General features: G+C 33.6%; 2 long non-coding RNA genes across 2 annotated transcripts; both read right to left on the minus strand.

The window, feature by feature from the left end:
• Positions 1 to 5937: 5937 nt before the first annotated feature.
• On the minus strand, positions 5938 to 12135 carry LOC131621989 (uncharacterized). Its single transcript, XR_009289729.1, has 2 exons — positions 12026 to 12135; positions 5938 to 6247 (listed from the first exon to the last, which is right to left on the minus strand). It is a non-coding gene; the product is annotated as an uncharacterized LOC131621989 (long non-coding RNA).
• Positions 6943 to 9623, minus strand: LOC131621990 (uncharacterized). The gene is made up of 3 exons (XR_009289730.1): positions 9441 to 9623; positions 8373 to 8464; positions 6943 to 7182 (listed from the first exon to the last, which is right to left on the minus strand). It is a non-coding gene; the product is annotated as an uncharacterized LOC131621990 (long non-coding RNA).
• Positions 12136 to 12966: the final 831 nt, after the last annotated feature.

Raw genomic sequence — 12966 nt, forward strand, 5'->3', positions numbered from 1 at the left:
AATTTTGAAAAAAAAAAATGATCCTTCTAATGCGCCATTTGAATTGGCGCATTAGTGCCTTTTCTTTACAGGAAGTCGCCAAATGAAATGGCGCATTAGAAGAATTTTTTTTAAAAAATGCCAATTGATTTGGCGCATGCCTTGTTGGTGTGGACCACCACCTGGCCCCACATGGTCCCCACATGCATGTGCTGAAACGATTCCAGGAGTTACTGTAAACCAGCATGGAGTTACTGTTAACAAGCATGCGACTGTAAAAATTTCTGCTAAGATTCCTGATCAGATTCCTGCCAGGATTCCTCCTACTCCTGCATGCATGCTACCCGAGCTGTCACATAGACCTGAGCTGCATGCATCTAACCATGCCTTGTCACCGATACTTTGACTGCATGCATGCCAACACATCCTGCAGAAGCAACACCAAACAATTATGGCTGTGTTGACATGTCAAGCATGCATGATGTTACCGTTTTTCCCTCATCAATATATATAGCACTTGGAATTCTGCAGATACATCACCATTGTAACTCATCTACTCTTAGAACAATCCTTTTGCAATCAGCTTACGAATTTTCAGCCTTCAACCATGTCTCTCCTAACCATGGGCGAAACACACAGAGGAACCCCCCAGAACATCGCTACCTTCGTAAGTGTATTAGTGTTACTTTAAAATCACGCCTTGCTAACTGATAAACTAACTGATTTTTTTTGGCATTCTTACTCTTTTCAGAACGTTCAACGCTTTCGCACTCGTAGTAAACATACCATCGCCCCGGACGAACGCATTATACCATACCTGAACATTGCTGGTTTCGGTCCGATTAGCAGGATCGCCGAGTCTTCTATTGACCACAAGTTTGTTCTTGCTTTGCTAGAACGTTGGAGGCCAGAAACACACACCTTCCATCTTCCGACAGGGGAGTGCACCATCACCCTTGAAGATGTCCATATGCTACTAGGCCTTCCTGTTGATGGTAAGGCAATTAATGGTTGTGTTATGCAGGCGAATAGCTTATGCCAAGAGGCACTTGGAATAGACTTGATAGAAGGAGCCGTTGGTGCTAGGGGGCAAGGTGTTAACCTCAAGAGGTTAAAGGATTATTATAAAAATTTTCACTTGAATGATGCGTCTCCCCAAGAGACCATACTGCAGAAAACTAGGTGTTACGTATTGTTGCTTATAGGAAACGTTTTGTTCCCAGATAGCACTGGTAACACGGTTAACTTTATGTATCTTCGTTTGCTAATGGATTTTAGTAGAGTTGGTCTGTACAGCTGGGGGTCTGCGGTACTGGCTACCTTGTACCAGTCACTATGCAAAAACGCGGTTGCTGAGTCCTGCACATTCTACGGATGCGCCCTGTTGGTGCAGGTGTGGGGGTGGTGGAGGATGCCCATACTGGCCCCGGTTAACAACGGTAGTTGGGACTTTCCGTATGCCTTGAGGTAAGTTTGTAGTATACCATTTTCTCTTTACACAATCTACTCCATTCTAACTAAATCATTATTTTTTTGTTGTAGATATTGTGTGAAAAAAATGGACTTCACACGTAATCCTCGATCAAACATAACAATGTACCGATCTCTAATTGATCACCTTGGTCCCCATCAGGTATTATCTCTAATTCTTTTCTTCTGTTTTATAAGTATTTTCCGTAAATATTTTTTCCCAAAGTAATGTATAAATCTCATGCATGCAGTTCATATGGCGACCGTATCTCGAGTGCGAGTATGAGCCTAGAGCGCAGGATGCAGAAATCTGGACGACAAAGTGCTGCTTAATCCGGTACAACATAATAGAAATGCATCACAGCGACCGGGTAATGCTTCAGTTTGGGATGCGTCAACGGATACCCGACCCTCCTGTTGACTTGGGAGTGTGGCACCTAAAAAGAGTGAACCATCAATGGACACACCAACACTGGAAGAATTTTGCACCCGATCATCGCCAGATGTGGAAGAACCGTCGCCAGTATGTCCTGAACTTCCCCGTTAGTGACCATGAAATGAAACCATCTCCTGAATACATGAATTGGTATCGTACAGCCACAACCCCAAACTTGTTTCTTGCAGCTCCGTTCTATTTAAATGATCCCCGTGCACAAAACTACATCTTGCCACAACAACAACAACCAGAAGAAGAACCACAACAACAACAACAACAACAACATGAACAACAACAACTCCGACAACAACAACGACTTCAACAGCGACAACAAGAAAGCCTGCAACACCGCCAACAACAACTCCAGGAACAACAACAACTCCAGCAACAACAACAAAACATTTTCAGTACTCCATCCCGTTCCGCACGCAACATCCGCCAATCAACTATGTTCCAATCCCAATCTCAACCATTACAAGGGTATGAAGACCGCCATCCTTCCTCTGACCAATATCAGACCCACTCGCAACCATTCAGATTTTCAACATTTGCTGGGTCATCAAGGGGATTCGGCCAAAACCTAACTCCCGGTTCATCTAGCCTTCATCTTAGTCCCGACGATGGTCCTCATGGTGAATCCTCTTACCGTGGCGCCCCCTCCGGCTACGCAACACCTACAAACCAATTCGCCTTTAACCAAGGTAGTTCTAGTGCTGCGGGATGCTATGCGCCGGAAGTCTTTTCCCACCCCACTCCACCGCCACGAATAAGCACATTTGAGGGAATGGGTAACCGACTTTACAACAGCGGTTTTCCGGATAATTATGGGGGCATCGACGAATTCATAGACAGCGATCCACGTGACATCCCAGTACCAGCCCCGGTGACACAAACCCAACAAGAAGCACAAAGGGGCAGGGGTAGGGCTAGGGCAAGAGGCGGTGTCAATATTCGCGGCGGAATCAACGATCGCGGTAAACGGCTCATTACAAGACCAGGTTGCGGAACGGATGGCTATCTTGGTGATGGCCGTCATTGATCATTTTGTTGTACTATTCATTAGTCTTCTGTGTCGTTTCTGAATTTGATTGTAACCGATGTTTAGCTTTTAAATTATATTGTAATCGATGTTCAGTTTTTAAAAAATATTGTAATCGATGATTAGTTTTTAATTTATATTGCAATCGATGTTACACTTTTGATTATCGTTTTCTGCATTTCATTTTAAAGCCGAAAAAAATATTCTACTAATTTTTTTAAGTAAACATCATAACAAATAAAAAAATAAAAAATAAAATTATCATTTTCCCAATTTAAAATGAATTAAAAAAAAATTGAAAAAAAAAATAAAAAAAAAAAGGCCCTAGAACTATGGCGCCAAATGGTTTGGCTTCTAGGGCAAAACCCTAGACTTATGAGCCATTCCATTTGGCGCATGCAATGGGAATTTTAGGGCAAGCCATTTCATTTGGCGCATGCACCCAAAATATACACCTATGCGCCATTTCATTTGGCGCATTCAGTGTTCTGGTATCCCAAACCTAGACAGTTTGGTAAATACCCCGAAAACATGGTTTTTTTCGTATTTTTTTTATGAAACCTAGATATTTAAATTTTTTTTTCTTATTGTGTTACTAAATAGAAAAAAATTATGACAGAACTACACAATATAATTATTGAATGACATTGACAGCTCCCTTTTCGTTACCAATCAATTTGGTACAATTTATATAAGACAAATGTGTAATTGAAGCAAATCCGAATTCTTAATGTTTGAATATAAATTATTAAAGAAATTGAATCTTTTATCATGTATGTTTTACAAAATAATGATGATAATAATGACAATCAAAATATATGCTCGTCCTTTAATATTAAATTACTTAATATATACTCATGAAAAAGTACTTATCTAATATAAATCTTATAAAAAGAATATTAAAATGTCATATTCATAATCATTCTCTATGATCTATTTTTTTTAGAAGTCACGAAAAAAATTGTTATAATATTTTCAACCACCAATTTTTTTTTTAATTTTGTGAATAAATCAAGTATCAATTGAAATAATGAAGTATTTTACTGACCCCATCACAAGAATATATAAAATATAGAAAAAATAAAAAAGATTTTTCTCCTTCATTTTTATCTTATTCCCTTTTCTTACTTTATATTTTTCACTTTGCACACTGTCTCTTAATTTAAAAATGAGAATATAATTCAGAGAGAGAATGGGATTAAGAGAGGGGTAGAGGGTAAGGAGAGGGAAGAAACTTAAGAGAGAGATAGAGGGTAACCAGAGAAAAAAAAAGATGGTCCATACAATATTTTTTTAGTTCTAACATAATAATAATAATAATAATAATAATAATAATAATAATAATAATAATAATAATAATAATAATAATAATAAAGAAGTAAAATAATTGAGACCGAAAATAAAATACTTATCAAAATTAATTTTTCAATAGAAGTATTGACAGAAAATCGATTACACAATGCTAAATATGAGAACATATTTATATAGGACAAATTGCACATACATTTTTTAAACTAGTATGATGTATCTTACCATTTTTACATTTTTCACACAATGTCATAACTAATACTTCCAATCACATTTTGTATGAGTGTTCCAAAAAAAAATATAGTTTGCATGATATTTATGCTCCACATGAATTTGTTATTTTTATGTCGTTATAAATATATTGTTTATGAGTTAGTGTTAACTATCGTTCGTGGTCATTATATATATATATATATATATATATATATATATATATATATATATATATATATATATATATATATATATATATATATATATATATATATATATATATATATATATATATATAATAATAATAATAATAATAAATAAAATATCATACAATAGTGTATCAGTTAAATATTAATGACTTTAAGTATTATGTGTCTAACCTCTAAGTAACTTAACTAAAAAGAAATGTCCGTCAAATAGAAATGAAAATAGGAATATCCACTAAATATCGCACACCTAGCTCGCTTAGCTAACATCTACAATTTTGTGTACCTATTGTACTTGCTTGAATTTCAATCTCAACATGTATTACTCATTTAGAGAAAAATATTTCAAAATATTATCAATAAATACTTAAAATATTTTGGGAGCTTGTGCATGCTCGTGTAATTGGTACAAAAATGCCAACATGCCCAATCCCATGTGCATGGCATAACCAAAGTATTAAAATACATCAAAGAAATATAACATGTTCAAAAAGTAAGTGAACTAAAATAATAAAATATTGCTTCATAGTGGTGTGGGAGTATCATGTAGTCTCGACCTAGTCTTTCTCCTCGCTACCAGTCTCCTCATCTTCTACATTTTCTTAACTATCATCTTCTTTCTCACTCTCTTCCTTCTCCTTTTCATTAGCCTCTATTGCATGCTTATTATCAGTGTCACTACCACCAGCATCACCAAATGTTAGTAGAATAGCCTATTTGTAGGCCGTTACAAATAGATCATAAACTCCTCCTAGGCAGGCACTGACTCCCGTGGGGCTTGTGGCTCTAACATCGCTACATGCAACATGTTCATGGATTCACTAAGAGAAATCATACCTTGGTAATATGTGTAACATGCTAAACCCCAAATATATAATTAAAAATGTTGCGAAAAATCTGAAGATAAATTAAGGGTGTCACATTGAAAACTTTAACTTTAATTCTCAAAAGAAGACTTGTGAAAATTATATTCAGTGCACGGTTGGAATACTCTCATGTAATCCCATGATCTCCAACGAACCTAATAGGGGGAACTTTTAAGTGCTTCAAGACAACTACTTCGAAGAAAAAAAGTCAATTGTAATTGTAACACCCCTTTTTAATACCCCAAAATATTTAACATATAATCAGAGAATAGCATGCATATAATTCAAAAGGGCGTCACATCGATGTTTAAAAAAAAATTAAAAGCCTTTAAAAACTGACAGCATTTATCTATACAACACAATACACCTGGTCATTTTAATAACACTTAATATAAAATCACAATTTAACCTGGATATGCATTTACAGCGGAAAATATGATACTCATGTGATTCATAATGATTCATGTCCCATACCATGATCATACATCGACTAATGGTCTCAATTCAACATAAGATAAAATCAGAATGTTTGGCTTTTGAGCCTCTCAAAACGACAAGCAACCAACAAAAGTTCACAAGTCATAGCATAATACATGAGCAAATATAACATGAGTTCAATACACCTAATCTACCCAGTGTTACATGACCAGAGCATCGACTCACTACCTAGTCTCCAATAACCAAGGAAGAACCTCCGGCTAGGTCACACGCGGCTACTAAACTCCAGGACCTGCATGTCGCCAAACGAGGGCAACATTAAAACAGAAGGGTGCACTACAACATTTGTTGTCTCTGGCAACCCTTGAAAATCGTTGTCAGAACTCTGAAAATTGTTGCCTAAAAGAATAGGGGACGTTTTCAGAGCGTCTCCTGTGCGAGCGTTGCCTATAGTCTAAGGGGTCGTTTTTTCATGTTCTTTGGGCACGCTTTCTAAAAGCGTTGCCTATACAAAAGGAAAAGGGGACGCTTATTTAAGGCCACTGAGGTGACGTTTTTAAAGTGTTGCCATATGAGGCTACAATTACTAACCGTTGCCTTAAATCTAAATCATGAGGATTATTTTTTGTGTAACCATTGCTTATAGGCTGTTACTTTATAGTGTTCCCATAAAATATACAATTTTGCAATTAATTTTTAAATAGTATAGTTGATGATGTCTAGCTTAAAAAAATGTCAATTATAACTTAAAGATCAAATTTAATCGTACATCCACAAAAGTTGTAATATTATAATAAAATTGATTTCAAGCATTAATTCAAGATAATATCTAGTAAACAAAATGCCTAACGTAACATTACTTATAATACTAAGTTTAATACTTTGAAGTATGACCCTTATAAAAAAAACATAGTTCAAGTTTAATGCTTTCAACTACAAGACAAAAAAAAAAGAGACATCATCTAACTCATTTAAGTTAGTCTTCTTGAAATTTATCATCCAAATCGTCCTCTTGAAATTCATCACATATGTCGTCCTCCAAAAAAATTTCATCTACACCGTCCTCTTGAAATTCACCAACTATATCATCCTCTTGAAATTTATCATCAACATCTATGCCGTCCTCTTGAAATTCGTCACCTAAGACGTCCTCTTGAAATCCATCATCTACGTTGTCCTCTTGAATTTCATTATTTATAACATCCTTTTCAACATCTTCATTGATACCTTGGTGCATAAGAAAATAAAACAAAATACATCAACCATAAATACTTTTGGTCCAAAGGATCGATCGACAATTAGGACATCAACAAGAATTAAACCCTGCACAAATAAAAAATAAAATAACGAGCAAAACACACTAATTATGCGTTAACAACCCCTTAACAACATAGTCGTGAACGCTGCTGATCAAACCTATCACTGCTACAACCATGACTATATTTAAACTCTACTGCTAATACTAGCTTTATTAATTGTTTTATGGTGGCAACCAATATTTACAAGGGCTGAAAGTTTAGAAATTTTATGGTTTCTCAAAGCTATATTATATATATATATATATATATATATATATATATATATATATATATATATATATATATATATATATATACTTGCCTAATATTTTCATCTGCATTGGCAAAATATATGGATGTAACCGGCAATTAAACATTCGACTATGGAACGCAATGCATGCCGAATTAGCTTATTGCCGTACTATTACTCTTCACGCAACACTGGAGTAAATTTCCAGGACATGATCACATCTTTATATTAATTATAACTTAGAGTATAATATTAGGAGTTACAAATAATGTGCCATGCATATCTCCTTTTAGCAAAATTTGAATAGATTACAACATGAAATTCTCAAACCTTACTACATTTGGAAGGATGTAGAATAGAAGACCCATGTTACTTATAGATACACCTTCATCATTTCAAAATCTAAAAAGGAAAATACAAATTAGCAAGCACTGACTCTAAGATTTACTAAATAATCACCTTCCAGTATTAATCCTGCTAAGTTTAATAAAAGAGATCATGTATCATATATATAAATTTACAGAACTTTAAGCAGCCAAATAATTGCCCTTTTCCTTTCTAGCAATCGCTTGAATCACATAGGATAATCCATATCAAGATCATCTACCAAAGAATATTTGTTTAAGACTTACTCCTTTTATTCTACAAAATCAGTAGATTCCCAAAACAAATCTTGTAAATTCTTTGACAGAGATATGCAAACCATAACTTGGTAAGGTATGAGGGGTGTGTGTTAAGATTTAAAGACAAGAACAATTTATATTCTAATTATGAACAAAAATTTCACTATCTAATATAATATGTATCTCCTATTTCTTTTCAAACTCATCTACAGTGCCGGAAGCATTGGAATGACTAGGTTCTGTTACCTGAAGATCTTTCAACTTGATTCCAGCAGCAACAGAAACCAAAAGCTTGTCCTTAGTTAAAAGCGACTTCAATATCAACACAACTTCCTTCACTACAACAACAAATAAAGCTAGTCAATAAAACGACGACATTTCTTTCCCAAACAACGTTGAAACCGATGAAATACCTAATTGAGGTTTAACGGAGAAAATGACGGTGAATGATCTAGAGAGAAATAATGAGAAAATGAGAAAATGAAAACGCAAATGTAATATAGAGTAAAAGACATGAAGTGGAATACGTCGTCGTTGGAAGAAAGTACGGTGATGTCGATGGACTTGAAAGCAGCGTAACGAGCAGGTTTAACTGAGCGGTTACGATGCGGGAAAGGGGAAAGAGAAGACAGCAGGAGAACCCAAAATTTCCGACCTTGAGTAAAATTTCAATTTTGACTATCTTGATCATGACTCGTGACAGATTCTAACAGTCCCTATTTATTACTAAAGGAGTGCAGCTTGCTAATAGAACTGACATTTGACAACAACAAGGTGCCATATTTCACTAACTATACGTAATTCACAAGATTATCGGTATACAGCCATGAGCCATGAACATTTGTCAAGAACTTCAATGCTTCTGCCAGTGATTTGTATTCTAGCAGCACCCAACTTCCATACTAAACACCTAATCTTACATTTGATGTTCAATAAGTCTCAAATTCTCATCATATTCGTATGATACTTAACCTGACCTTTTCTATCGAAACTCTAGATGACAGATCTTAAGATTAGGACCTCCCTGATAATCATAAAAATTAAAATAAAGAGCAAGATTCTATACATCAACGTGGTCAAAATCTTTAACCTCCTGCTACATCTCCAAATAACAGGTCAATCAATACACAAGCAAAGATTTCTCAAATAACAAGCCCCTATAAGGCAATACCCTCATATTATCAATACCTAGAACGACAAGCGAGTGCATTATCACAAACAATATTGATACAATCCATTACTTCACTAACCGAAAACCTAAAAAGAGAAATGAAAAAAGTGTAAAATTTCAGGAAAAAGGATTGGATTACAAACCGGTGATTTCTGAAGGGCAAATTGAGTGAAGTGTTGATTGAAGGTCGTTTGAGAGAGAAAGCGGTGGGAATGAGAATCAATTGTGAACACCATAAGAATCAACTGGTGAGAGCATGCGGCAGTACTGTTTAGGTTGAGATATTGAAATTCGGCAATGGGAGGTTTGAAGAAGAAAACCTTTCGTTTTCCTTTTCACTTTTTCTTTTTTCTATTTTCAATTTTTTTTAATATTTTATTCTAAAACGTGAGATTGAGAGGAGTACTGACTACTGATGATCAGTTTGACTCAATTTTTTTCTTTGAAATGTGTATGATTTTATTTTGGATTTTTTATTAAGTGAGAATAAATGTCTATTTTATAGTTATATATTATTATAATTATATATAATTTTATTATGTATTAGAAGATTTTTAATATATATATATTAATAATGTTTAGAGGAAAATATTTTTTTTTTAGTGTATTAGTTTTGGAGGGGAGATTGCCACCAAAAATTTGATGTTGCTAAAATTTTTTGCAACATTGAAGAAATGTAGTCTTTTATTAGAACTAATGTAACAATCTAAAATTGTCCCAAAAAATATTTAAGAGGACAATTATCAAACATTGCTAAAGAAATAATATATTAACACTCTAAAATCGTCCCCAAAAGTAATTAAGGGTACAATTAACAATCGTTGCCAAAAAAATAAAAGAGTGACGCTCCAAAAATGTCCCCATAAGTATTTTAGGCAACGATTATCAAGGGTTGCAAATATATTTTTGACAACAACCGTAAATTGTTGCCTATACGAATTTGAAGCAACAATTTCTACGTGTTACCTAAAAAAGTGTTGCCAGAGACAACAAATGTTGTAGTGGTGAGAATACGAACCATTATGAAGAAAGTATAACGGAATACAATGGTTAAATCAACACTTCAAGTAATTAATCACACTATGTATAACCATGTAGATAATAGTAATCAACCCATATTTCACATGTTATCAAGTATACAACAAACTTAAAGAGTATAATTTTTCAATTCTACTATTATATTCTCAATTTACATACACAACCATAATTATCACATATTCACACATTTAATCAAATATGTATTCAAACCTCACTCGTTTCAATTATCAAACTCATACACATACCACAACTACATCAACTTCACATATTCAATTATCGCATAATTTTAATGTGTCTCAATGCAAGATATGCGACGCTTTGCATGTGGTACCGAATTGTGAACCCAAAGTTTCACCGCCTCCCGATTCAATATCTAGAATCTAGGCCACGCTTCCGATCCGGACAAGACCAAAGCCCACCAAAATGTAAACATATAGTTTACCGCTTCCGATTCACTCTAGAATCTAAGCCTCGCTTTTGTTTCAAAGCAAACCACCTTTGTTTCAAGGCACACCATGACATGAATGTATGTACAATGTTAACAAACATATGCAATTAAGATCATCTCATCAATCTTAACTTATCACATACCCATAATAATTCAACTCTATGAATTATATATCAAATTGTACACAACATTCACAACACATTGATATCAATCCACATAATATAAACAATATTCAATTATGATTCACCAAAATACAATTAACACTAGCAAACCATACTATCTCATGTTAATTCATATCGTAACAAAATATAAGAATACACTTCTAAACCAAGTATCAATTCATTAGTATTTGGTCAAAATACAATTACGGTCAACTTTCCAAAATACCGTAAGTTACCGACAACCGAATAATCAATTTCAATACTTATTATAATCCAATCAATTATACGTATTGAAATTAATTCAACTATTAAGTAAATCAACTAATTAATAATTACACTACATTAGTTCCAAGTTTCTAATTCATTTTCTATTCCAAAAACTAATATTTAATATAAAAGATATTCAAATTCACACTATTTCGGTCGGTTCGTAAATATCACATTTTCAACAAAATAACACCACCATGTTAATCTACTGATTAGATTTAGCTACCACGTAAATTTTCATTAAATTCCGGACAACTAATTATACCGCTTAATTTTGCTATTCGGTCAAACGGGACTGTTTTGAAATTACATATTTCTATTCACTATATATACATATTGCTACAGTGAAGCACATGAATCAAGTATCATCTATCCTCTTTAGTATGTGCTACAGTATAGCATAAGACAAACCATAGCATCCAATTATATTTGCTTCTTTTGATCTACAATAGTAGAAGTTGACATATAAAATAGAAATAGGCAGTAACCCCAAATGAAAAAAAACAGAACCCAGAAATGAATTGGCTTAAGTGCATCAACGGAACCTATTCTTTTATGATGTTTACTACAATATACAAGATAATAGGTAGCATAGGAAACGAAAAAAATATATATAGAATTTCCAAAGCACCCTTTTTCAAAGCAAATGCCAAATTATATTAACAGATCATTTCTATTCCCAAATAAATTTCCAGTTTCATTTACAAAGACACAACAATATTTTTATGGGTTCAATTAACAACAACCTAATCATGTTAATCTACCCATTACCCCCATCATACTAACCCATAATAATAGGGATTCTCCCCCTTACCTCTTCAATTTTTTCTTCAAACCCTAATTGCTCCTAGTTCTTCCCCTTTTCCTTTTTCTCCTTTTTCTTCTTTTCTTTCTTTCCTCCTTTCTCAGCATCTCTCTTTCTGAAAAATGAAAAGGAAATAAATAAAAAAGTGGTACCCCTCCTCATTAACCCTTACTAACTATACTATATGGGCCTAAATATAACACTTCCTATTTACTCCTAACATCATTAAATAAGCCCAATAAAATATATACTATATATTATTTCTATTTTAGTTACTAAATTAAATAACACCAATAATTAAATAGACACAAATATACACACCAAGTTAATTAATATATATCAATTAACACACCAATTAATTAAATAAATAATTACCACACCAAATTAATTAAATAAATAATAAAATAAATACTGATAAAATCCTCTAATAACTCAATGTCTAATATTTCCGGTCAAATCTTAGTTACTCGGAAAATTCCCAAAACGCTAAATATTAACTCATTAATATTTCTAATACTAAAAATATTAAAATTTTCGATTAAATATCGATCCGCTATCCCGAACTAATACCGACTAAATCGTCCCCAAACGCGAGAATTTCAATAAACATCACAAATGACTAAATTAAGAAAATAATTATTTAAAACACCAAATAATATAATTACTAATATAATTAATAAAAATATTAATAAAAATCGGGATGTTACAACTCTCCCCACTTAGAATATTTTCGTCCTCGAAAATTCAATCGACACAACCATTTTGACCCCGAAACCACACCTACTCTCTCCTGATTCATACCAATACAAAACGTTCCACATCTTCAACCATACAAGCTTCCAAGAATGCCACTCCAATACTCGAATGGAATACGATACAAATACACCGTTCTCTCGATGTTAAACTTAGCAAGTTTCTTCTTCCGATAATTCATCCTCACTAGAATAAAA

This window comes from Vicia villosa, unplaced genomic scaffold (assembly GCF_029867415.1).
Source record: "Vicia villosa cultivar HV-30 ecotype Madison, WI unplaced genomic scaffold, Vvil1.0 ctg.000020F_1_1_5, whole genome shotgun sequence".
Classification (NCBI taxonomy): Eukaryota; Viridiplantae; Streptophyta; class Magnoliopsida; order Fabales; family Fabaceae; genus Vicia; species Vicia villosa.